Source organism: Macaca nemestrina, chromosome 3 (assembly GCF_043159975.1).
Source record: "Macaca nemestrina isolate mMacNem1 chromosome 3, mMacNem.hap1, whole genome shotgun sequence".
NCBI classification, from domain to species: Eukaryota; Metazoa; Chordata; class Mammalia; order Primates; family Cercopithecidae; genus Macaca; species Macaca nemestrina.
This window is the reverse complement of record NC_092127.1, coordinates 76,348,409-76,374,943: the sequence shown is the minus strand read 5'-3', so window position 1 is coordinate 76,374,943 and position 26,535 is coordinate 76,348,409. Positions and strand designations below refer to the sequence as shown.

The 26,535-nt window shown below is 40.4% G+C and overlaps 1 protein-coding gene and 1 pseudogene across 22 annotated transcripts in view; both read left to right on the top strand.

Moving 5' to 3' along the window:
* LOC105486421 (ankyrin 2) overlaps nucleotides 1-26,535 on the top strand; it is a 698,368-nt gene that overhangs the window by 120,515 nt on the left and 551,318 nt on the right. For 13 of the 22 annotated variants that reach the window (XM_071093165.1, XM_071093169.1, XM_071093173.1 and 10 more), the window contains exon 1: nucleotides 8,432-8,595. The exons of 1 other annotated variant lie outside the window; for it this stretch is intronic. The gene's annotated coding sequence lies outside the window, so the exon portion shown is untranslated. Of the gene's footprint in view, nucleotides 1-8,413; nucleotides 8,596-26,535 lie in introns of those variants that run through there. 8 more of the 22 variants (XM_071093166.1, XM_071093151.1, XM_071093154.1 and 5 more) reach the window with 4 other exon arrangements.
* LOC105486422 (transcription initiation factor TFIID subunit 4B pseudogene) lies at nucleotides 8,456-25,804 on the top strand (annotated as a pseudogene).

Sequence of the window (26,535 nt, the reverse complement as noted above, 5' to 3'; positions counted from 1 at the left end):
TGTAATCCAAGGACTTTAGGAGGCCGAGGCGGACAGATAGCATGAGCCCAGGAGTTCGAGACCAGTCTGGGCAACATGGTGAAACTCCATCTCTACTAAAAATACAACAACTGAGGTGGGAGGATCACCTGAGCCTGGGAAAGTCAAGGCTGCACTGAGCCGTGATCGCGCCACTGCACTCCAGTCTGGTGACAGAGACCACATTTAAAAAAAAAAAACAAAACCAAAAACACAAAATTTAGAAAAATTAGAATTGAGTACCTAGAAAATCCCTGCATTTGGGGAGAACTGTTCTGTTTTATTACATTTTACTGTACAACATTTCAAATATTAAAATAAATAGAGAAATAGTACAACAAATACCCGTATATTCCTTATCTAGGTTTGCCAGTTGCTAACATGTTGTTATATTTACTTTGTTTTTTTTAAAGCATTTGGAGGTAAATTATAATGTTGCTTTACCATTATGTTCTTTAATATCTCTAAAATAAAGATATTTTAATTTTTTTGTATATATATTGTGTGTGTGTGTGTGTGTGTGTGTATATATATATATATATATATTTTTTTTTTTTTTTTTTTTTTTTTTTCCAGTAGAGATGGGGTTTCATCATGTTGGCCAGGCTGATCTTGAACTCCTGACCTCAGGTGATCCACCTGCCTTGGCCTCCCAAAATGCTAGGATTACAGGCGTGAGCCACTGTGCCTGGCCAAATAAGGATTTTTTCTTAACTAAGCACAATACTTTTATCATGATCACATCTACAAAATGAAATAATTATCTGCTATCTTCTGATAACCAGTATACATCCAGATTTCCTCTGTTGGCCCCAGTGTGTTTTCCAGCCAAGTTGCTCAAATCAGGATCCAGTCAACGACCTGCATGATTCTTAATATGTGGTAAGCTATGGCTCATATTTCTCTGTTAGTTCCTTCCCGCCTTTTTTTTTTTTTTTTTTTTAAGATGGAGTCTCACTTTGTTGCCCAGGCCAGAGTGCAATGGCGTGATCTCAGCTCACCGCAACCTCTACCTCCCAGGTTTAAGCAATTCTCCTGCCTCAGCCTCCTGAGTAGCTGGGATTACAGGCACCTGCTACCACGCCCGGCTAATTTTTGTATTTTTAGTAGAGACGAGGTTTCACCATGTTGGCCAGGCTGGTCTCGAAATCCTGACCTCAGGTGATCCACCCCCTCGGCCTCCCAAAGTTCTGGGATTACAGGCATGAATCACTGCACCCAGCCCCTTTGCACTTTTTTGTTGTTGTTGTTTTGTTACATTTTCTTGCTGAAGAGACTGGTCAATTTTCTGGTAGAATTCTACCTTCTGGATTTATATGATTGTTTCCTTCTGGTTTCATTTAAATTTTAGTTAACTCTCTACTGTATTTCCTGGATACTGGAAATTTTGATCTAAAGTTGTTACTGATGTCAGATAAAACATTTTTGTCAAGTGTATTTCATGGGTGATGCTGTGTACGTTATATCCTATCATATCAAGAGTTGTATAATACTTAGTTGTGTTACTTTTTATGATACTAAGATCGATCTTTAGATTAATGGTAAATGGGAAAATTACCAGATCTCTCTATTATAAAGTTACGCCCCCTTGAGACAAGTAAATATTCTGTGTGTTAAGAACTCAGCAGCAGATTAGTATCCAGTGCCTTTATCAACCTTACACTCAATGCTTTTGGCACCCATTGCTGACTCTTGTCTGAACCAGTTACTCCATTACAAGTTGCAAAACTGTGATTTTTCCAATTGTTAGTGTTTTTGTTTTCATTAACTAAGATTCTTCTAATAACGTTCCCCTTATTAATTAGAGCTATGTGTTATTCCGGCTGGGCGTGGTAGCTCACGCCTGTAATCCCAGCACTTTGGGAGGCTGAGGGGGGGCGGATCATGAGGTCAGGAGATCGAGACCATCCTGGCTAACACGGTGAAAACTCCGTCTCTACTAAAAATACAAAAAATTAGCCGGGTGTAGTGGTGGGTGCCTGTAGTCCCAGCTACTCGGGAGGCTGAGGCAGGAGAATGGCATGAACCCGGGAGGGGGAGGTTGCAGTGAGCTGAGATCGCACCCCTGCACTCCAGCCTGGGCGACAGAGCGAGACTCCATCTCAAAAAAAGAAAGAAAGAAAGAGAGAGAGAGAGAGAGAGAAAGAGAGAGAAAGAAAGAGAGAAAGAGCTATGTGTTACTCCAAAATAGAGTTCCATTTGGAAAAGAAAGAATTCATACTTAACTCTCTCTTGACTAATTTTTACGTAAGGAATTGGTATAATAATTACCTCAATGAGGGGGCAAATATGTCTTTTCATTCTGGGTTGAGTATCATTCGGACTTTTATATATTCAAATGTGTCAATCAATTATAGTATTATTTATGATGCTGTGATAGATTACATTTACCAAAGCAGGATACACAAATGTATTCAGTCTCACATGGTCTTCCTATAATGTGATATTGACACATCTCCATTGCTTCTGCCTGGCACTCTCTTGGGGCACATGTGTTTAGTGAAATCTAACTACCCTGAAGCCACCATGTTAAAAGACCATAAGGAAAAGCAACATAAGAGGTACACAGAAATGATTAAGGAGCCCTAATTATTCCATGCCTCAGTGTTCCGGTTCAGGCACCAGACATGTGAATGAATGAACCCTCAGAAGATTTCAGTCTCCAGCTTTTGAGGTGCACAAATGATGCTAATTGGAGTAGAAACCAGCTAACCCCCTGAACCCTTCCCAGACTACAGATTTGTGAGAAAAATAAATGTCTTAAACTAAGTTTGGCATTACTTTTTACATAGCCACAGGAACTAGAAAAGATGCTTTGATGAAGTTGGTCTTTGGGGGCCTCTCCACGTTGACTCCTGTCCTTTAACATGAGCCCACTTCTCTTCAGTAATTTCCTTGCTTTCTGATATACGACAATGTGCTAAGCTCATCTTATACATTCTCTGCCTCAGATTTAAAATCAGCCTTTTCCCCAAAGAGCCCTGGTTCTTTTTAGTGAGGAATGGTATTTAGAGTTTAAAATCTGGTCATTGGCTGGGCATGGTGGCTCACGCCTGTAATCTCAGCACTGTGAGAGGCTGAGGTGGGTGGATCACGAGGTCAGGAGTTCGAGACCAGCCTGGCCAACATAGTGAAATCCTGTCTCTACTAAAAATACAAAAATTAGCTGGGCATGCTGGCGTGCACCTGTAGTCCCAGCTACTTGGGAGGCTGAGGCAGGAGAATCGCTTGAACCTGGGAGGCGGAGATTGTGGTGAGCTGAGATCCCACCACTGCACTCCAGCCTGTCTCTGTCTTAAAAAAAAAAAAATCTGGTCATTATGGAAACTTTCAGTGGAACAAATTACAATGGAAAAATTACACTTCAACATGTTTCCCAAAAGCAGAATTGAAAGGCAAACAATGAAGCTCAACAGAATAGACAAGAAAAATATTAAGTATTTAGTAAAAATAAAAAATCAATGTGGACAAGCAATTCTTAAAAGACAGAATACCAATGAATAGTAATCATTGAATCATTTTCAACTTTCTATACTATTTTTCCCTTACCAAATTAGATTTTATTTATTTATTTGTTTGTTTGTTTGTTTTTGAGACAGGGTCTCACTCTGCCACCAAGGCTGGAGTACAGTGGCGTGATCATGGCTCACTGCAGCCTCGACCTTGCAGGCTCAACCCATTCTCCTGCCTCAGCCTCCTGAGTAGCTGGGACCACAGGTGTGCACCACCATGCCCAGCTAATTTTTCTATTTTTCGCAGAGACAGGGTCTTGCCATGTTGCCTAGGCTGGTCTCAAACTCCTGAGCTCAAGTTGCCTTCCCATCTTGGCCTCCCAAAGTGTTTAGGATTACAGGCATGAGCCACTGCACCCAGCCAGATTTCCCTTAAAAGAAACAGGCCTCAATGCTGACAAGAATGCAGTATGAGTGAGTGGGCCAGGTTAGAAGGTCAACTCTGCTTTCTGTGGTAATTTAGTGGCCCAGTTTTTTTCCATTCATTTGCTCTGCCATTCCCCGTTAAAGCCGTGTGGTTGAAGTGAGGTCACAGGCAAATCTGTGTTCTAGCTTGCATAAAGGAAACAAAAGAAGTTTAGGGCAAGCAATGTTCTTTGAAGCAAGAGAGGAGAAATTCTGCTCAGAAGGCCACACTGAGTTGCAAGGGAGCTTGGGAGCTGTAGTCTTTGGGCAGGCAGTTATGTATCTTTCCTAAACACTATTACTTTGAAATAAGATCGCATCCTTTAATTGAATAGCTCATTTTTTTATAGTCTTTCCTAAGGAAACAAATGAATTTCAGAAAACAAATGTTAATTACCTGATGAACACTAACTCAGCCAATGACAGAAATGTTCAGTATGTTATTTATTGGAGAAGGAAGCTACTTGAGAAGCATCTATATAGTTTTATTAACGGGTGTTAGAGGCCATGATTAAATGAGATGGAACATGACTGGAGAGTGTTATTTGTTTGTTTGTTTGGTTTTTTGAGACAGGGTATCACTCTGTCACCCAGGCTGGAGTGCAGTGGCATGATTATGGCTCATTGCAGCCTCAACCTCCCTGGGCTCAGGGGATCCTCCCACCTCAGCCTCCTGAGTAGCTGGGACTACAGGCGTGTACCACCACTCCAGGCTAACTTTGAAATTTTTTGTAGAGACGGGGTTTCATCACGTTGCCCAGGCTGAGAGAGTTTTAAGTAAGAGAGAGAACATTCTGTTTGCTTTATGGAGGACAAGTGGAAGCTGTTGCTGTAGTCCAGGAGACAAGTGATGATGGTAGTCTGTGCTAGAGTTTAGGAGTAGTGACAATCTTTTGAATATTAAACCTTTGTTAGCTCTATAGATTTTGGAAAGAACAATTTGTCGGGGAGGCCACATTTCACACTTCACTTAGCTCATAATGTAAGAAATAGTGGCAAAAGATCAATGTATGGGGGGTGTTGGTAGGTACCCGAACAGTGCTATTTTTAAATTGCCAGTTAATTTTAGCTAGAGAGGTCGGCAAAATTCCAAGAAACTGAATACAAAAAGACACTTCTTTGTTTTTTTTTTGAGACGGAGTCTTGCTCTGTCGCCCAGGCTGGAGTGCAGTGACTCGAACTCGGCTCACTGCAAGCTCCGCCTCCTGGGTTCACGCCATTCCCCTGCCTCAGCTTCCTGAGTAGCTGGGACTACAGGCGCCCGCCACTATGCCTGGCTAATTTTTTGTATTTGTAGTAGAGACGGGGTTTCACCGTGTTAGCCAGGATGGTCTCGATCTCCTGACCTCATGATTCGCCCGCCTTGGCCTCCCAAAGTGCTGGGATTACAGGTGTGAGCCACTGCGCCCGGCCTTTTTTTTAATTTAATTTTATTTTTTTATGATGGAGTCTCAGTCTACTATTTTTCGTAGAAACGGAGTTTCACCATGTTGGCTGGCCAGGCTGGTCTTGAACTCCTGACCTCAAATGATCCACCCACCTCAGCCTCCCAAAGCGCTGAGATTACAGGTGTAAGCCACTACCACCTGTGAGAGTTCACTTTCTTTGTCTACTTTAACTGCATTACTTTCTATGTATTTGATTTATCAACTATATTTCAGATATTTGTGTGGAAACAGCATATCCCTAACAAGATTATAAACCCATTGAAGGTCATGCACTTTGGTATCATTTTCAGTGACTTGAACATGATAGGTGTTCAATTAAATAATGAGCATAGAAGAATTAACTCTGATATTGTGATATATAAACAAACACATATATTAATATTCATCCCTAGTTTCTGACACAGAGCTCATAAAACCCTTGTCATTTCCTAGATAATGAGGTGAGAAGAGCATAATTTGCTATTCATAAGGCCCTTTCAACCAAACCTGAGTTTATGCTAATGAGGTGACTCTTGGTGGGGGCAGGGGCCTGCCCTAGATAGCTTCAGGATGGGAGCTCTTTGCCAGAGAAACCAATCATGTGATTAGAGAATTTAAACTTTCAGATCCACCACACCTCCATAGAGGGGAGGGGGGCTGACGATTGAGTCAATCTCCAATGGCCAAATTTAATCAACCATACCTATGTAATGGAACCTCCATAAAAACAAACCATTAGCAATAGGATTCAGAGAGCTTCTGAGTTGGTGAATGTATCCACATGTTTGGAGGATGGTGCACACCAAACACCATGGGGACAGAAGCTCCTGCACTCTGGACACTTCGAGACCTCACCTTACATACCTTTTCATCTGGCTGTTCATTTGTGTACTTTATAATATTCTTTATAACAAACTGGTAACAATAAGTACAGTGTTTCCCTGAGTTCTGTGAGCTGTTAAATTATCAAACCTAAGGAGGGAGTCATGGGAACCCCCAAACTGTAGCCAAGTTGGACGAAAGTGTGGGTAACCTGGGTCCCTACTATTTGTGATTTTTATTTGAAGTCGGGGGCAATCTTGTGGGACTGAGTCCTTAACCTGTAGTGTCTGCGTCAATTCTGGGTAGTCAGTGCCAGAATTGAATTAAATTGTAGGGCACTCAGCTGGTGTCTGCAGAAAATTGGGAAATTTCTTGATGTGAAAAACCCACATATCTGGTGTCAGAGATGTTCTGTTTCAGTAGAAACAGTAGTAGACTTGAACAGTTTTATTCTTTATATAGCTTATTTCCAATGGAGAACAAATGGAAATCAAGTGCCCGTGGAATCTCATACTGAATTCCACAGTCACAAGCATCCTGGTCATCTCAGGGGGAAATATCACACACTTGGTACAAAGCAAATAGATGAGTTAAATATTATATATTAAATGGCAAATTTATTATGATATTAGTGATTATATAATTATTAGATTGGATTATTTCAATAAAAAACATGTGAATACTATTATGTTGATTACAATATCAAATAATGATATTATAGCCTTAGTTAACATATAATAAAATGGCACAATTCACTTTAAATATAAGGAACAAAGACAAAATAATGAAAACCAAGGGTTTGCATATTTTGTGATTATTTTATAGGGAATAGCTAATTATTAAACTAAGGAAAACTAAAATTATATATTTATTTTTCTACTTAAGAAGTGTCTTGGCTGGGCACGGTGGCTCACGCTTGTAATCCCAGCACTTTGGGAGGCCAAGGAAGGTGGATCACCTGAAGTCAGGAGTTCGAGACCAGCCTGGCCAACATGGTGAAACCCCGTCTCTACTAAAACTACAAAAATTAGCCAAGTGTGGTGGCACATGCCTGTAATCCCAGCTACTTGGGAGGGTGAGGTAGGACAATCACTTGAACCCAGGAGGGGCAGGGTGCAGTGAGCCAAGATTGTGCCACTGCACTTCAGCCTAGGGGACAGAGCAAGTGAATTCTCCTCTCTGCTACAGGAGCATCATATTTTCTGTAATTTTAGAATTACATTTCTGGTCACAGCTATCTAAGCGGGCTATGATTTTGTTTCATAAAGTCTTAATGATTTTGAGTATTCTTACCTTAAAGGTTACCATTTATCCTAATGAAATTAAGATAAAATGTGATTTTGTTACCAGCCTTTAGATTCATATTAGCCACAGAACATTTTATAAGGATCCTTGATAAGGCTCTTACTTCTTGTCTTATCACAGAAGTAGAATTAGAAGCTCTGTGACAAATATCCAACCCCTCCACCATTTGATAATCTGTTTTTGGACTAGGTATGTAATAGGTGATCAATAAATGATTACTGAATGAATGAATGTAAGCCTGAATGGATGGTTCTGACTTCCTGTCTGCTTATCTGCCTGTCTAGGTCTGTACGTCTATTTCTGTTGGACTTTGTGTGAATCCTCTCAAAATATAATTATTGTATATTGCACTGAGTCTAAGGGTTACCTCCCTGAGATCGTCCATGAACTAAACTCAGTGGTGACTGGCTTAAAACACACACATACACACACCCCACCTACCAATATTTTATGACTTAAACATATATATAGCATATATATGTGTGTGTGTATATATATATATATATATATAAACTCTTATATAAAAGATGATCTACTGAAAGGCGGTGGGATATGGTGGTGGTAGTGATTTATAGATGAAATCACTCCCACAGCATTGGCATCTTGGCAGTAGCTCGTTCCTCAGCTTCCCTGAACTAGGCGTGGAACTCCAGTTACTTCCCATATATCTGATATATTTAGGCTGCAACAAAGTCAAGTGCTTTTCTTGCTTTTTTTTTTTCCTTCTTTGAGAACAGAAGACACCAGAAAAAAAATATTTTGTGAGAAAACAACAGTTCCTTACTCTGTACCACCTGCTTAAATGCAAACCAAAGGCACCCAAATGATGCAACCCATGAGTGTGGAAGAGGCTGGCGGATGGGCTGTCACGTCTGGCTGATCTGATGTCAGAGCAGATCATGTGGTGCTCTGTGGGCAGCTGGGACTGGCCCGCCGAAAGCACATGGATTACAGTCTGAGGCTGTAATGGGAAAGTCGGTTCCTGGGCTGCTGTCTCATAGACATCAGCTTGCAGGGAAGCTGGGGGCTCTCCGACTTGCCCTGCTCCGGGGCCCCTCCTGCTGCGTGACTCACAGGCACATTGCAGAGAGAAGCTGCCGCTCCCAGTAAGTGCTTAAAGAAGGTCTTTATTCAGAGCATTTTGGAAGCGGGGAGGAAGTGTTTGTGTTGATAGGGGGTGCTGGAAGCCTTTGTAAAACCCCCTCCTTGGATCTGGGCTGGGCAGCGGCGCTTTCCATGCCATTCTGGAGTTCAAAGGCAGCGCTGATGTGCAAATGTTCCCCAGCCCTGGTTTTGGTTTGTTCTCCATGTGATGTGTTTTTCTGATTTGCATTTTCTCTTTCTTTAACCGTAGGGCAGATTTTTGAGATCTGGTTAAAGTGAATTGATTTCAGATTCCCAGCCCCGGAGTGGACTTGGTGCTCCCTGTATGATAAGCAGGGAGAGGGGCAAGAGGGTGGTGGCTCTTTTGGTCAGAATCACTGCTTGTGTGAAGACACTGACTGTGTCTGTGCCGGAGAAAGTGGTTGCCACCCCTTCTCTGCACTGGGTGAGTGGGTGGTGTGAGAGAAAGCGGGGGCGAACCAGCAGTGACGAGATTTGATTAGTTTTTGGTAAACAGCAGTGCTATTAGTATATTGCCTTTTTCTTACGGTCAAAATTTATATTAAATAGTGTCAGCTGGCAGAACAGGTGCTGGCAGTGGAAGAATGATGGAGTTCTTTCTCCCTTTCCCAGCTAGTGAATTGCCTTTCCTGCATCGAAAGCCCAATTAAGGAGTAGAGAGAAATGTGACAGATACAGATTTCTGAGCACTGTTTTTTTGTTTGTTGGTTTGTTCTTTTGTTTGGTTTTTATTTTTTATTCTTAGCAAGCACCATATTTCCACCCGCATGCATCAGGAATGATTCTCACCTTGACGATGTCTTAGGTGTGGCCTTTTTGGAGAGCAAAGGAATAAATTCGACAACATCCTTCTCTTCCTTCTGAGCATATAACATTAAGTTTGTTTTAGAGACTGAAAATAAATGTGTGGTTGGAAGGAGATATAAAGGGGAATTTAGAAGAACAGATTGTTTATTTGCCCTGGCGCTTTTCTGTGAACACTTGATAGAGTTCTAGGTCAAGGTGTATGGTGTCCCCTTGAGGGATAATAGGCAAATAATTAGGCTATGTCTTTAAGCATTGGAAAATCTTTATTTTTTTAAGGAACAGAACCTGGTCTTTTCTGTGAATCTCTGCACAAACCATAGGCTTTGGGGCCAAACGCTGATTCCAGAGACACTTAGGCATTGAAGAAACTTTTGGGTGAGAAAGATGATGGTATGAATGCAAAGAAAATATGCTTAGATGGGTTTTGTCCTTCTTTTTCTTTTTTTTTTAAGCCTTTTGCAGTATATGGTTTAAGTCATAGAACAACAAACAACAGAAGAGAGCGTGCCCCACCCATAGTGTTGTGAACATGGATGATTCCCCTCCCATTCTATTTCACTGAACTGCATAAACACCACCACAGAGACAGTTCCAATTCATCTTTTGAACCCTGTATGTTACAGGTACAAGCCATATAAAATGAAGACATAGAAAAATGGAAGATCCTCCCATCCCACCCTACTTTCTCCTCCTTCCATATTGTTGAGTAAAGCTAGATTTTTCCTGGGAAGGGTCTCCATCCCTGCTTGTAATTTTGTTAGCCATTTCGTGTAGGCGAGCACGGTGTGAGGATTTCAGAGGTAGTCTTCCTGATCTGGCCCTCTGTCCCTGCCTAGACCACACCCCCTTTTTTGGCCACATGCCTAAAACTCTTTCTGAAGGGGAGTGTGATAAAACGATGCCCATCCTTGGGCACATGGATTCCTCCGTCACATAAACCGAAGAGCCCTGATTTCTCTGCAGACACACATTTCCTGCTTCTCAGGGTGAAGATACCCAGTTATGGGGTTTTAGAATTCCTTTTCTTTAAAGATTAACACAGTAATGTGAAAAGAAATGGAAGAAAATTATCCATTTTTCCATCTCACTCACACAACTCTGTTTAATGTCCTGTATTCTCTTCCTGTCTTTATCATCACATTAGGCTAGCTATGTTTAATGCAGAGGGGCTATCCACACTCCTCCAGATTTCTACTTTTCAGGGAAGGCACCTGTAGTTACAGACTTAGAGCTGGACCAGACCCTATTAGGGCTGATAGTTCAGCCATATTTCACAGAGGGTAAAGCTGGCCAGAGTTACACATCTGTTGAGTGAGAGTTGGGACCAGAACCCAGATTGCCTGACTGTCCAGTGCTCCTTCTGCAATCATGAAACCTAAGGAGAGAACATTTTCTTTAAAAATTAGGTGTTTTTTTCAATTTCTGGTTCTTTTTTATTTTATTTAAAATGCTGTGTAATTATTAGCATAGTAAAATGACTGTAATTTCACTGTCTTTCCTGAAGAATGTCTTGCAATAGATTGGAAAGTCAATTTTGTTTTTTTTAATTAGAGACAGGTTCTTGCTGTGTTGTCCAAGCTGGACTCAATTCCTGGGCTCAAGTAATCCTCCTGCCTTAACCTCCCAAGTAGCTGGGATTACAGGCATGAGCCACTGTGCCTAGCTTTGCCTTTGTTTTTCTGTTTGTTTTTGGAGATAGGGTTTCTCTTTGTTGCCCAGGCTGGAGTGCAGGGGCGTGACCATAGCCCATGTAACCTTAAACTTGGGCTCAAACAATCCTTCAGCCTTAGACTCCTAAGTGGCTGGGACTACAGGTGCATGCTGCTATGCCGGGATAATTTTAAAATTTTTTGTGGACATGGAGTCTTGCTGTGTTGTCAGGGCTAGTCTGGAACTCCTGGGCTCAAGTGGTCCTACTGTGTTAGCTTCCCTAGTAGCTGGGATTACAGGCATGCACCATCCCACCTAGTTCAGATTGGAAAATCTTTACAGAGAAAATTAAGTTCTATTTTCTTAGGAAAGTAGCATGTTTATATTCTTTGTGGGTCATCTGATGAAATCTCAAATACCTGATTGTTACAGTTTTCTAATCTTGGCTTTCTGAGAATGTAGACCACCCTTTTTTTTTTTTTTTTTTTTTGATACTGGGACTCAGTCTGTCACCCAGGCTGGAGTGCAGTGGTGTGATCACAGCTCATGTAACCTTGAACTCTTGGGCTCAAGTGATCCTCTCACCTCAGCCTTTTAAGTAACTGGGATTATAGACAAGCACCACTATGCTGTCTTCTACCCTAATTAAAAAGGGGATTATTGTTTAGTTATGGCAAACCACATACCACGAGAACATTTAGAAGCTTCATTCTATTTGGGTGGTTTTCTGAATCATATAATTTTTTTTTTTTTTTTTTTTTTTTTTTTGAGACAGGGTCTGTCTGTCACCCAGGCTGGAGTGCATTGGTGCAATCTTGGCTTAATGCCACCTCCACCTCCTGGGCTCAAGTCATCCTCCTATCTCAGCCCTACCAAGTAGCTGGGATCACAGGTGCACGCCACCACACCCAGCTAACTTTTGTATTTTTTGTAGACACAGGGTTTCACCTTGTTGCCCAGGCTGGTCTTGAACTCCTGGGCTCAAGTGATCCACCTGCCTCAGCCTCCCAAAGTGCTGGGATTACAGGCATGAGCCACTGCGCCTAATTTTCTTTCTTTATACAAACCTATTAATGGTGACATATTTAAAAACCATTTAAGGGGCTGGGCGCGGTGGCTCACGCCTATAATTCTAGCACTTTGGGAAGCCGAGGTGGGAGGATCACAAGGTCACGAGATTGAGACTATCCTGGTTAACACTGTGAAACCCTGTCTCTACTTAAAAAAAAAAACAAACAAAAATTAGCCGGGCTTGGTGTCATGTGCCTGTAGTCCCAGCTACTCAAGAGGCTGAGGCAGGAGAATCTCTTGAATCCGGGAGCCAAGATTGCGCCACTGCTCTCCAGCCTGGGCGACAGGCCGTCTTTAAAAAAAAAAAGAAAAAAAAAGAAAAGAAGAAAAAGAAAAGCAACAACAAAAAAACCATTTAAGGCCAGGCATAGTAGCTCATGCCTGTAAATTCTAGCTCTTTGGGAGGCCGAGGCGGGCAGATTGCTTGAGGTCGGGAGTTCGAGACCAGCTTGGCCAATATGACGAAACCTTGTCTCTGCTAAAACTACAAAAATTAGTTGGGGGTGGTGGCATGTGCCTGTGGCCCCAGCTACTTGGAGGGGTGAGGTAGGAGGATGGCTTCAAACCAGGAGGCACAGGTTGCAGTGAGCCAAGATCACAACCTGCACTCCAGTCTGGGTGACAGAGTATCACCCTGTCTCAAAAAAAAAAAAAAAAAAAAAAAAAAAACCTGAAAAAATAAAAACAAAATATAAAACATTTAAAAGATGTTTAATTCAAAATAAAATTTCAGATTAATTTTTTCCCTGTTGAGATCAATGCTAGGCCCACAAGAGATTTTAAAAAAATACTTGTTCATTGAATGATAGAACAAATATATAGAACATTGCAATTCTTGCTTATGAGTATAATGAGATTTAAAAGGTAATCCAACATTATGCTGTTCCACAATGTTATTAGAATGCCCATCTGTTAATTATTCAGTCTTATTTTGGTAAGGGTAAGACTACCACGTATTTGCTTAAAATAATGCAGATATGAATAAATATCATAGATAATTCACCTGTGTTGATGCTATTTGTAAAAGCAATAAACACAAAGTTAGATTGGGTGTTGTTTAATTACAATTGTTGGAAGTCTCAGATTCAGTACAGGGGCCCTCTGATTATATCCTGGATATGCAATAGTCAGTTTCTACTGGTTGAGTGGGGATATCTCTTTATTATAGACATTAAACTATAGTGATATATTGGGAGAAATTAGTTCTGGTGGCTTTGAGTGGTTTCAAAAAGAATAATTGGGACACTGTTCTAAACAGCCAGCACTCTCTAGCTCAGAAACAAATGGCTGCATGTGTGACATTTCTAAATGGTGACATCTTCAAGGAACTCTTTAAATGGTTACTTATTTTAAGCTTCAGGTTATGAAGGAAAGAAAAAATTAGGCAGGGGATATTAGTTGTTAATGCTCCTAATATGAACAGATAGAAACTTCAGATAAAGATATCATTTATTTCAAAAAGATGTAACTAAGAGGAAATGCAAAAAAAAAAAAAAAAAAAAAAAAAAAAAGCAAAGTTCAGTAAAGTAAATAGCTGCTGTACTAATTGTAAATTTCACTCTTTGAGGTCTTGGGTGCCTTTAACCGATTCCATTTAGGCAGAAAGCACAAGCAAATATCTCTTGTAAACAAAGCAACAAATTTAAGTTAATGCTAATGCGTTCACAGCCAGAGCCAAAAGTTTTTCAGGGTTATTATAACACACTGGGCTCTCAGCCCGTCCATCTAAATGTCCAAAGTAGACCAAAGTTATGGATCAGCCCATTGTATATACCATCCCACATGAGAGCCAGATGCTACTGTTTACTGTGCTAGTGACTTAGCCAGATTCAATGTGAAATTTGAGATTACTGTTTGGGGTCCCTGGAAGTTATAGATGGATTTTTCTGATCATGGATTTAGGCTTCTATACTTCAATCTGTTTTGATTAATGCCGATTTTTTTTTAAGGACAATTTTTTAAACCTAATTTATACCCTAAACTTTAGATGGAGAGTTTCCTTATAAAAATTGGGTTCATTTATTGTCTTTGGACCTTGGATGTGTTGTAGGTCTTCAGCATCTATCTATCTATCTATCTATCTATCTATCTATCTATCTATCTATCTATTTATCGATCGGGAGACAGGGTCTTGTTCTGTCACCCAGGCTGGAGGGCAGTGGTGTGATCATAACTTACTGCAGTCTCGCTCTTGGCCTCAAGCGATTTTCCTGCCTCAGCCTCCTGGGTAACTAAGATGACAAGACTACAGGAGAGTGACAGGACTACAACCATGACAAGTTAATTTTTTAAGTTTTATTTTTGTGTAGACAGGGTGTTGTTCTGTTGTCCAGGCTGGTCTTGAACTCCTGGCTTCAAGCAATCCTCCTGCCTTAGCTTCCCAAAGTGCTGGGATTACAGGTGTGAGCCACTGTACCCTGCCTTTAGCATATTTTTATTCTTTGTTTTGAGGATGGAAAAGAAGCCATGGAATTCTATTGCACAGCAACTACACTAGAAAATGTAATTATAATGCAGATTTTAAGATGATTTGGTAAAAAACCAGTTCTGTGTATATTGAGAAAAAGACTATCCACTGTCTTAAGAAAATGTGGCACATATACACTATGGAATACTATGCAGCCATAAAAAAGGATGAGTTCATGTCCTTTGTAGCAACATGGATGAAGATGGAAACCATCATTCTGAGCAAACTATCACAAGGACAGAAAACCAAATACCACATGTTCTCACTCATAGGTGGGAATTGAACAATAAGAACACTTGGACACAGGGTGGGGAACATCACACACTGGACCTGTCATGGGGTCGGGGGAGGGAGGAGATATACCTAATGTAAATAACAAGTTAACGGGTGCAGCACACTAACACGGCACATGTATACATATGTAACAAACCTGCCTGTTGTGCACATGTACCCTAGAACTTAAAGTATAATTTAAAAAATAACAAATAATAAATTTAAAAAAAAGAAAAAACAAAAAGACTATCCAGTGTCCTCAGTTGGAAAGAAAATTTCATCATTCAAGACCCAGTATTATCAGATTTTGTTGACATAGTTAGATCCCTTATCCCTTAACCCGCTCCGATTTGGTTTATGTCCTTTTCATCCAATTAAACGGTTTTTTGAGGAAGTATCACAAGTAATGATAATACTATCAATAATACTACCAATACTACAACAGCAACTGTTGTAGGGAAGGAAAGATTTCTTTTCCTCATCCATTGCTAAGTTCATGGCTGAGGCACCTATAACAAAAGACAGATTAACCAGAGAAAATCATAAACCAAATTCATTTAATTAATATGTTTACATGACATAAAAGCCTTCAGAAATGAAGACCCAAAGAAACAGGTACATTTGTACATTTTTGTGCTTAGGGTTGATGAAGAGTAGACAGTTGTGGAAAAGTATGATTGGACAAAGGAGGTGTGATCTAATGGTAATAAACTGGGGGACTTAGCTAGACCTGTGTGTTCAGATTTGTCTCTATGTCCCTGTGCCTTTGGAGATAAGAACATTCCTTTCCTCCAGATATAGGGTGGGCACCTCTCCATGAGAGCCTTAATGACTTATTTCACAGGAAGGTCAAAGAATTGTTTTTTGGCTTACTTCAGGGGAGAAAGGCAAGAGAAAGTCAGCGAGTAACTTTTCTGCTTCTACTGCTTCCTCAAATGCCAAAGTGCCGTATTTTGGGGTAGCACATCCTGAACCCCATCACTGCTAAATGCTGAGCACTTTCCATACGCAAGACCCTGCACTAATACTTCACTTATTTATGGACGTTTCATAGATGGTATGATGAACTTGCCCCAAATGTGTGACTTGTCATTCGAGAATCCAGTCTGTCTAGACTTTTTAAGTCTAAGGCCTATCTCATAACCTGTTGTTACTGTTTTGACTATAAATTTCTACAGAGTTGTGTAGTCTGTTTTGCTTCAGACTTCAAAACCACTTGTGACATCTGTACCAAACACGGTGACAATGGTCTCATTGCAACCTGAAAAGCCAGTTGTCCCTGGAACAGCAGTAACACTGTCCCTTCCAGCAGTAACTTCTGAAGAATCTTCAGGTGCAGCTATTTTGTCTTCCATCTGTGAAACCTGTTGTTACTTCTGCCAGGACCGCATCTGACAAGCCTGTTATTGGCACTCCAATTCAAATCAAACTTGCCCAGCTGGGCCCTGTCCTTTCACAACCAGCTGGGATTCCATAGTTAGTTAAAGTCAAGCAACTAGTAGTTCAGCAGCCTTCAGGAGGCAATGAAAAACAGGTGACCACACTTTCACATTCCTCAGCATTGACCATTTAGAAATCTGGATAGAAGACGATGCCAGTGAACACTGTAATACCTACCAGTCAGTTTCTTCCAGCTTCCATTCTAAAGCAAATTACTCTGCCAGGAAATAAAATTCTGTCGCTTCAAGCATCTCCTACTCAAAAAAATAAAAGAGAATGGAACAACATACTTCAGGGATGAAGATGACATCAATGATGTGACTTCCATGTCAGGGGTCAAACTTAATGAAGAAAATGCCTGTATCTTAGCAACAAACTCTGAATTGGTTGGCACACTCATTCGGTCATGTAAAGATGAACCATTTCTTTTTATTGGAGCTCTACAAAAGATAATGTTAGACATTGGTAAAAAGCATGACATTACAGAACTTAACTCTGATGCTGTGAACTTGATCTCCCATGCAACACAGGAACAATTACGAGGCCTTCTAGAAAAACTGACTGCAGTTGCTCAGCATTGGATGACTACTTACAAGGCAAGTGAAAATTACATCCTGTGTAGTGATACCAGGTCACACACACCTCAAGTTTCTTGAAAAGCTGGATCAATTGGAGAAGCAGAGAAAGGATTTAGAAGAAACAGAAATGTTACTTAGGGCAGCCAAGAGTCGTTCTAATGAAGAAGATCCAGAACAGCTGAGATTAAAGCAGAACGCCAATGAGTTACAGCATTTGGAACTTGAACAGATGCAGCATAGAGATGCTAATCTCACAGCTCTTGCAGCTATTGGACCAAGGAAGAAGAGACCACTAGAACTTGGAAGTGAGGGCTTAAAATACAACCTTCTTGCTTCTGGGACATCCAGCCTAACAAGTCACCAAACTGTTGCTTCGTCCAAGAATCTGCCTCAAGGACTTGATATTTTGTATAGACAGGAGCAGGAGATGAAGTATTCTCGAGTTCTATACCTGGCCCTTCTGAAGTGACTACTCCACTCTCCATCCAGATCCTTGCTATTTACTGCCAAGGAAGACACAAAGAGCATTGTTGCACTGTCCTCAAATTTCAGTTTCTGGAAAATAATCACCAATACGAAAGAGCAAATGAATGGAAAAACATTTCATGCTCATGGATAGGAAGAATCAATATTGTTAAAATGGCCACACTGCCCAAATCAATTTACGGATTCAACACTATTCCTATTTAAGTGCCAACACTATTTTTTACAGAACTAGAAAAAGCTATTCTAAAATTCATATGGAATAACAAAAGAGCCAGAATAAACAAAGCAATCCTAAGCAAAAAGAACAAAGCTGGGGGCATTACCCTGCTCATCTTCAAACTATACCACAGGCTACAGTAACCAAAACAGCATAGTATTGGTACAAAGACAGACATAGAGGCTAATAGAACAGGTTAGAGAACACAGAAATAAAGTTGCAAACCTACAACCATCTGATCTTCAACAAAGCCTACAAAAATAGGCATTGGGGAAAGGATTCCCTATTCAATAAACACTGCTGGGATAACCGGCTAGCCATATGCAGAAGACTGAAACACGACCCCTTTCTTTCACCATATACAAAAATCAACTCAAGATGAATTAAGGACTTTTTTTTTTTTTTTTTTTTTTTTTTGAGACAGAGTCTTGCTCTGTCACCCAGGCTGGAGTGCAGTGGCATAATCTCGGCTCACTGCAAGCTCCGCCTCCCGAGTTCAAGCAATTCTCTTCCTCGGCCTCCCGAGTAGCTGGGATTACAAGTGCCCACCACCACGCCTGGCTAATTTTTGTATTTTTAGTAGAGAGGGGGTTTCACCACCTTGGCCAGGCTGGTCTTGAACTCCTGACCTCGTGATCCACCTGCCTTGGCCTCCCAAAGTGCTGGGATTATAAGCGTGAGTCACCGTGCCCGGCCAAATTAAGGACTTAAATATAAAATCTGAAACTATAAAAACCCTAGCAGAACACAGAAAGTGCAATTCTAGACACAGGCTCTGGCAAAGATGTCATGACAAAGATTCCAAAAACAATTGCAATAAAACCAAAATTGACAAATGGGACCTAATTAAAGTAAATGATGTTTGCACAGCAAAGGAAACTATTAACAGAGTAAACAGACAACCTCCAGAATGGAGGTTTGCAAACTATGTATCCAGCAAAGATCTATGTATCCAGCAAAGGTCTAATACCTGGAATCTATAAGGCACTTAAAGCAAAAAACAAACAACCCTATCAAAAAATGGGCAAAGGAGGCTGGGTGTGGTGGTTCACACCTGTAATTCCAGCTCTTTGGGAGGCGGAGGCAGATGGATCACTTGAGGCCAGGAGTTCAAGAACAGGCTGGCCAGTATGGTGAAACCCCATCTCTGCTAAAAGCAAAACAAAAATTAGCTGGGCGTGCTGGCGCTTGCCTGTAATCCCAGGTATTTGTGGGGCTGAGGCACAAGAATCGCTTGAACTCAGGAGACAGAGGTTTCAGTGAGCTGAGATCATGCCACTGCATTCTAGCCTGGGTGACAGAGTGGGACTCTGTCTCAAAAATATAAATAAATACATAAATACATAAATAAATAAATACAGTGCAGTTTAAATCCAATGTTTGTTTGTTGGATTTATGTCTAGATAATCTGTCCAATGCTGAGAGTAGAGTGTTTAAGTCCTGAACTATTACTGTATTAGAGTCTATTTCTCCCTTTATATCTGGGTGTTTTGGTGTTGGGTACACATACATTTACAATTATATTTATTACATCCTCAGGCCTGGTGCAGTGGCTCATGCCTATAATCCCAGCACTTTGGGAGGCCAAGGTAGAAGGATTGCTTTGAGACCAGGAGTTAGACTAGCCTGGGCAACATAGTATAAGCCCATCTCTACAAAAAAAAAAAGAAAAAGAAGGGGCAAAGGACGTGGAGAGACACTTCTCAAAAGAGGACACACAGGCGGCCAACAGGCATATGAAAAAAAATTCTCAAAACTAATCATTAGAGATGTGTAAATCAAAACCACAATGAAATATCATCTCACACCAGTTAGAAGGGCTACTATGAAAAAGTCAAGGCTCACACCTGTAATCCCAGCACTTTGGGAGGCCGAGGCAGATAGATCACAAGGTCAGGAGATTGAGACCATTCTGGCTAACACGGTGAAATCCCATCTCTACTAAAAATACAGAAACAAAATTAGCTGGGCGTGGCAGTGGGCGCCCCTAGTTCCAGCTACTCGGAAGGCTGAGGCGGGAGAATGGCGTGAACCCAGGAGGTGAAGCTTGCAGTGAGCAGAGATCGTGCCACCGCACTCCAGCCTGGGCAACAGAGTGAGACTTGGTCTCAAAAAAAAAGAAAAAGTAAAAAATAATAGATGCTGGTGAGGTTGCGGAGAAAAGTGAACACTTATACACACTGCTGGTGGGAATGTAAACTAGGTCAGCCACTATGGAAAGCAGTTTGAAGATTTCTCAAAGAACTTAAAAGAGAGCTATCCTTTGACACAGCATCTCATCACTGAGTATATAACCAAAGAAACATAAATTGTTCTACCATCAAGTCATATGCAAACATATGTTCATTGCAGCGCTGTTCACAATAGCAAAGACATGGAATCAACCTGAAAACCTATCAACAGTGGACTGGGTAAATAAAATGTGGTACAAACACAACATGGAATACTACACAGTCATTAAAACGAATGAGATCATGTTCTTTGCAGCAATATAGATGGAGCTGGAGGCCATTATCCTAAGCAAATTAACACAGTAACAGGAAACCAAATACCAGATGTTCTTATTTGTAGGTGGAAGCTAAACGTGGAGTACAAATACACATGGACACAAAGAAGGGAACAGTAGACACTGGGGTCTACTTAAAGGTGGAGTGTGGGAGGAGAGTGAAGATTGATACTTTTCGGTTACTATGGTTATTACCTGGGTAACAAAATAATCTATACACCAAACCCCTGTAACATGCAATTTTTTTTTTTTTTTTGAGACAGTCTCATTATGTCACCCAGGCTGTAGCGCAGTGCCACAATCTCAGGCCACTGCAACCTCTGCTTCCCATGTTCAAGCAATTCTCCTGTCTCAGCCTCTTGAGTAGCTAGGACTACAGGTGTGAGCCACCAACACCTGGCTAATTTTTGTATTTTTAGTAGAGACGGGGTTTCGCCATGTTGACCAGGCTGGTTTCTAAATCCTGGCCTCAAGTGATCCTCCTGCCTCGGCCTCCCAAAGTGCTGTGATTACAGGCATGAGCCACAGCACCTGGCCTATAAGACGCAATTTACTTATATACCAAACCTGCACATGTACCCCTAAAACTAAAATAAAAGTTGGAAGAAAAAAAATAGATTTTGCATCATTTTACAGTCACAAAATTATTTTATTTTGCCCGGGAAAGACTATTGTTTCTTCATATTGTATACTCTGTGCTTACTAAAACTTTGTTGATATGGATAAAAGCAGAGTCATTCAAATTGTTAAGTTATTTGTAGAGTAGTACTGCAGAATTTTAAATACCTCATCCTGATATTGTATGATATTCAATTTCAGAATAAACTAAGTCCTGTAAGAACATTTGGCCCAGATGTTACTAAAAATAATTGTTGCTCTAAAATTTCACACAGAGAATAACATTCCATGGTCTTCTACTGTTATGCGCTATTGCTTCATTTTTCCATTTGGGATTGAAAAGGAGAAATTTAGAAAAATATTTTAAAATGATACATATTCTTGCTTTATAACCTCCAATATTCTGCTTCAGTTAAATCTAAATTGTTGTAAAGAGACAACTCTATACTTGTGTTTAACCACTCATCTGTTTAAAGTATTTAGAATTTAAGTTGGAAAGAGACAAGTCCGCCTAAAGACAGATAGCAGGTAGTGTATGTACTATATGTTAGGACATGGAGCTAGGATAGGTTGGAAGGACAGAAAGTGATCTGTAGCAGCTGGATGGGAAGACTAGCTTCATTTGGACATGGGACAGTATGAAAGGTGGTCTTACTTTCAGTTTGAACCACAAGAGAAACAGAAAGAGGCTTGGTTGTTCTGATAGTGAAGGAAATTCCTTAGAAGTTTTACTGAAGAAAGCCTTGGAATACAGAATTATAAAAAGTTTTAAACAGAATAAGCCAAACATGAGGTAGTGGGTAAGGGGAGGAAATAATACGCTGAAATGCCAATCTTTAGACCACAGTAGCTCTAAAATCTAGAGCATTAGAATATTGGATTGGACAGACAGCTGGCTGGAGATGTCTGATTTTGGAACTGTCAGGGCAATTTTTGCAAGATAAATCTGATAGGTCAAAATTAGAGTAGTTTAAGCAGTGAATACTCTCATTTACACTTAATGATTAGTTTTGATGATATACGATGCGCCTAGGTGGCTGTATATTTTTTCCTTTAATTTATGAATGATTTATGTTTTAAAATACTTAATAGACTGTCCCAAATTCGAAAGGTACAAAAGGATAAATAAATCTTTCTTTATCCCTGGTGCTCCAGTTCTCCTCCTGAGAGACAACTGCTGTTTTTAATTCCATGTGTGTCTTCCGAGTATATTGTATAACTATATATATACATAGATATAACTTTTAAAACACAAATTGTAACATACTATATATACTATTCTGTGCCTTTTTTTCATTTAACATGTCTAGAAGATTATTCTCTGTCAGTATATACAAAGTTGCCTTACGCTTTAAAGAAATGTTTCATTATGAAAAAGTTCAGACATACACAAAACTAGAACGTATAATGGATCCCCAGGTATCCATTACCCAGTTCAACACATATATCAATATTTTGACATTCTTACTATGTATTAGATGATATTAAAAATTATTAACTTTGTCAGGTGAGATAGTGGCTTGGTGGTTATATTTAAAAAATGTTCTTAGAGAAGCATCTGGAAATATTTATGACTGAAATGATATGTTCTCTGACGTTTGAGATTTACTTTAAAATACACCAGAAGAAAAAAGTATGTGTGGAAGGAATAGCTTGAACCAAGATTGGCAAAATGTTGAAGTTAAGTGCATGCAGATTCATTATATCATTTTCTCCTCTATTGTGTATGTTAGAAAATTTCTATAATAAGAAATACATTTGCCAATCTGGTTCCATCTATAGCTCTCCCCTTTTTTGGAAGTATTTTAAAATGAATCCTAGATATTATGTAATTTCACCCATAAATACTTCTGTATGTATTTCTAATATTATAAGGACTTAAAAAAACACTACAAAGCCATTATCACATCTCAGAAAATTAACAGTAATCTTAGTATAATCCAATATCCAGTCAATTTTCCAATTGCTCTGATTTCCTCCAAAATGTCTTTTTGCAGTTGCATTATTTAAGAGTCAAATTAGGTTCATATATGGCATGTCTTAGGTCTTTCTTGATCTTTAGTAATCAGACATTATAAAAAATTAGATTTTTAAAAAACAGACACTTACTTCATTGAGAAACTGGCTTATCTGTTCTGTAGAAGGCCCCACCTTGAGGATTGTTTTTTGTTTTTTGTTTTTTTTGAGATGGAGTCTTGCTCAGTCACCAAGCTAGAGTGCAGTGGTGTTATCTCTGCTCACTGCAACCTCTGTCTCCTGGGTTCAAGTGATTCTCCTACCTCAGCCTCCTGAACTACAGGCGCACACCACCACGCCCAGCTAATTTTTGTATTTTTTTTTTTAGTAGAGATGGGGTTTCACCATGTTGACCAGGATGGTCTTGATCTCTTGACCTTGTGATCCACCTGCCTCAGCCTCCCAAAGTGCTGGGATTACAGGCGTGAGCCACCACGCCCAGCTCACCTTCTGGATTTGACTGGTTGTTTCCTTCAGGTGTGGTTCAACTTGTTCCTCTATCCCTTATATTTGAGTCTTGATTAGATTCACTTTCAGTATGTTGCCAAGACTCCTTCATAGGGGGTGCTTGTTCTGCTCTTCCTGCTGTATCATCTCAGGAGGCCCACCAGTCTCATGTTTCACTTTGAGTGGTACTAAGATTTAGGAGAGGATTTGGGTGGTGTCAGCCTCATCTGCCATCAACATTTCACTTGATGTTTTTGGCATGCAATGATTATTAATGATTGAGTCCATTATTTCATTAGGGATTACAAAACAATTTTTATTTTTATTTTATTTTAGTTTTTTTTTGAGATGGAGTATCACTCTCTTTCCCAGTCTGGCAATCTCGGTTCACTGCAAGCTCCACCTCCTGGATTCATGCCATTCTCCTGACTCAGCCTCCCGAGTAGCTGGGACTACAGGTGCCCGCCACCACGCCTGGCTAATTTTTTGTATTTTTAGTAGAGACGGGATTTCACTGTGTTGGCCAGGATGGTCTCGATCTCCTGACCTCATGATCCACCCACCTCAGCCTCTCAAAGTGCTGGGATTACAGGCGTGAGCCACTGCGCCCAGCCACGATTTTTAAATTCTTACATTCTGTTTATACTTATTATTTGGAATTGTTCTGCAAAGAAGTTTCCTTCATAACTATTTGATAAACCAAAGTATACAGTTGGCTTATTCTTTTTAATAACCACATAGCATTTTATTGTACTATAATTTAATTGGTCATCTATTATTTAAAGTATTTACTTTTTTTGGTTTGTTTACATTTTTTCCAACTGTATTTTCTCATATACTTATGCATTTACAATGAATAGTAAACTATATAATTTTATAGTTACATTTTAATGGAAAAATAATTATCAGACTTTTTCTCTCTGTGTGTATGAATTTAGTATAAATATAAGAGGCCAAACCTGTATTTTAACCCTTGGTTGGTTACTTATTTATCACATGATGATGGGGAAATTATCCTTTCTTTTTTCTTTCTTTCAATTTATTCTTTGAAAGCCTCATTTTCTTAATTAATATACTGAGAATAATAACCAATTTCCAGAGTGTTTTAAGGATTAAATTAAAAAACTATCAAAATGCTTGGTAAAGTTCTTAGCATAGAGTAAGTGCTCATTAAAATGAACTTTCTGCTAAAATTTGAGGGATACGTGGAATAGCACATGCAAATTCTATTGGATAGGGCTTAGCAAATAGATGTTCAATAAATAGTGCCACTTTTCTCCATTTCTTAATTTTTCCCCAATCTGAGTAGTAGTGAAGATTACTTTTTTTCCCTAGGCTGTTTTCAGGAGTAATAAATAAATAAACCTTAGGTGCCCTGAGTTTTTTGCTGTGAAAGATCATTCTTCTGTTGGCCTTTATGGAGGCTTATCTGGAATTGCTGGGTCACGGCTTTCTATCCTGGGAGGCTGATATGGTTTGGCTTTGTGTCCCCACCCAAATCTCATCTCAAATTATAATCCCCACATGTTGAAGGAGGGACCAAATGGGAGGTAATTGGATCATGGGGGCAGTTTTCCCCATGCTGTTCTCATAATAGTGAGTGAGTTCTCATGAGAGCTGATGGTTTTAAAGTGTGACACTTCCTTGCTCTCTCCCTCTTGCCACCGTGTGAAGAAAGTGCCTTGCTTCTCCTTCTGCCATGATTGTAAGTTTCCTGAGGCTTCCCCAGCCATTCAGAACATCTTTTATTTATAAATTACCCAGTCTCAGGTAATCTTTATCGCAGTGTGAGAAAGGACTAATAAAGAGAATTGGTACCAAGGTAGTGGGGCACTGCTATAATGATAACCTGAAAATGTGGATGTAACTTTGGAACTGGGTAACAGGCAGAGTTTGAAAGAGTTTGGAGGGCTCAGAAGAAGACAGGAAGATGAAGCAAAGTTTGGAACTTCCTAGAGACTTGTTGAATGGTTTTGACCAAAATGCTGATAGTGATATGGACAATGAAGTCCAGGCTGAGGTGGTCTCATATGGAGATAAGGAACTTACTGGGAACTGGAGTAAGGGTCACTCTTGCCATGCTTTAGCAAAGAGACTGGTGGCGTTTTGCCCCTGCACTAAAGATGTGTGAAACTTTGAACTTGAGAGAGATGATTTAGGGTATCTGGCAGAAGAAATTTCTAAGCAGCAAAGCATTCAAGAGGTGACCTGGTTTTTCCTGAAAGTGCACAATGATATGTGCTCACAAAGAGATGACTTGAAATTGGAACTTATGTTTAAAAGGGAAACAGAGCATAAAAGTTTGGAAAATTTGTTGCCTGACCATATGGTAGAAAAGAAAAACCCATTTTCTGGGGAGAAATTCAAGCCAGATGCATAAATTTGCATAAGCAACGAGGAGCCAAATGTTAATCACCAAGAAAATAGGGAAAATGTCTCCAAGGCATGTCAGAGACCTTCAAAGCAGCCCCTCCCATCACAGGTGCAGAGGCCTAGGAGGATAAAATGGTTTCAGGGGCCAGGTCCAAGGCTGCTCTGCTCTGTGCAGCCTTGGGACAGGGCACCCTGCATCCCAGCAGCTCCAGTTCCAGCTGTGGCTAAAAGGGGGCCCATGTACAGCTCAATCTGTTGCTTCAGAGGGTGTAAGACCCAAACCTTGGCAACTTCCATGTGGTGTTGGGCCTGTGGGTACATAGAGGCAAGAGTTGAGGTATGGGAACCTCTGCCTCGATTTCAGAGAATGTATGGAAATGCCTGGATGTCCACACAAAAGTCTGCTGCAGCTGCAGTGGTGGAGCCCTTATGGAGAACCTCTGCTGGGGCAATGCAGAAAGGAAATGTGGGTTTGGAGACCCCACACAGAGTCCCCACTGGAGCACTGCCTAGTGAAGCTGTGAGAAGAGGGCCACCGTCCTCCAGACCCAAGAATGGTAGATCCACCAACAGCTTGCACTGTGTGCCTGGAAAAGCACAGGCACTCAATGTCAGCCCATGAAAGCAGCCTCAGGGGTTATACCCTGCAGAGCCACAGGAGTGGAGCTGCCCATGGCCTTGGAAGCCCACCCCTTACATCAGCATTCCCTGGATGTGAGACATGGAGTTAAAGGAGGTTATTTTGGAGCTTTAAGGTTTAATGACTGCCTGGCTGGGTTTTGGATTTGTGTGGGTCCTGTGGCCCCTTTCTTTTGACCAATTTATCCCATTTGGAATGGGAACATTTACCCAACGCCTGTACCTCATTGTATCTTGGAAGTAACTAACTTGCTTTTGATTTTACAGACTCATAGGCACAAGGGACTTGCCTTGTCTCAGATGAGACTTTGGACTTAGACTTTTGAGTGAATG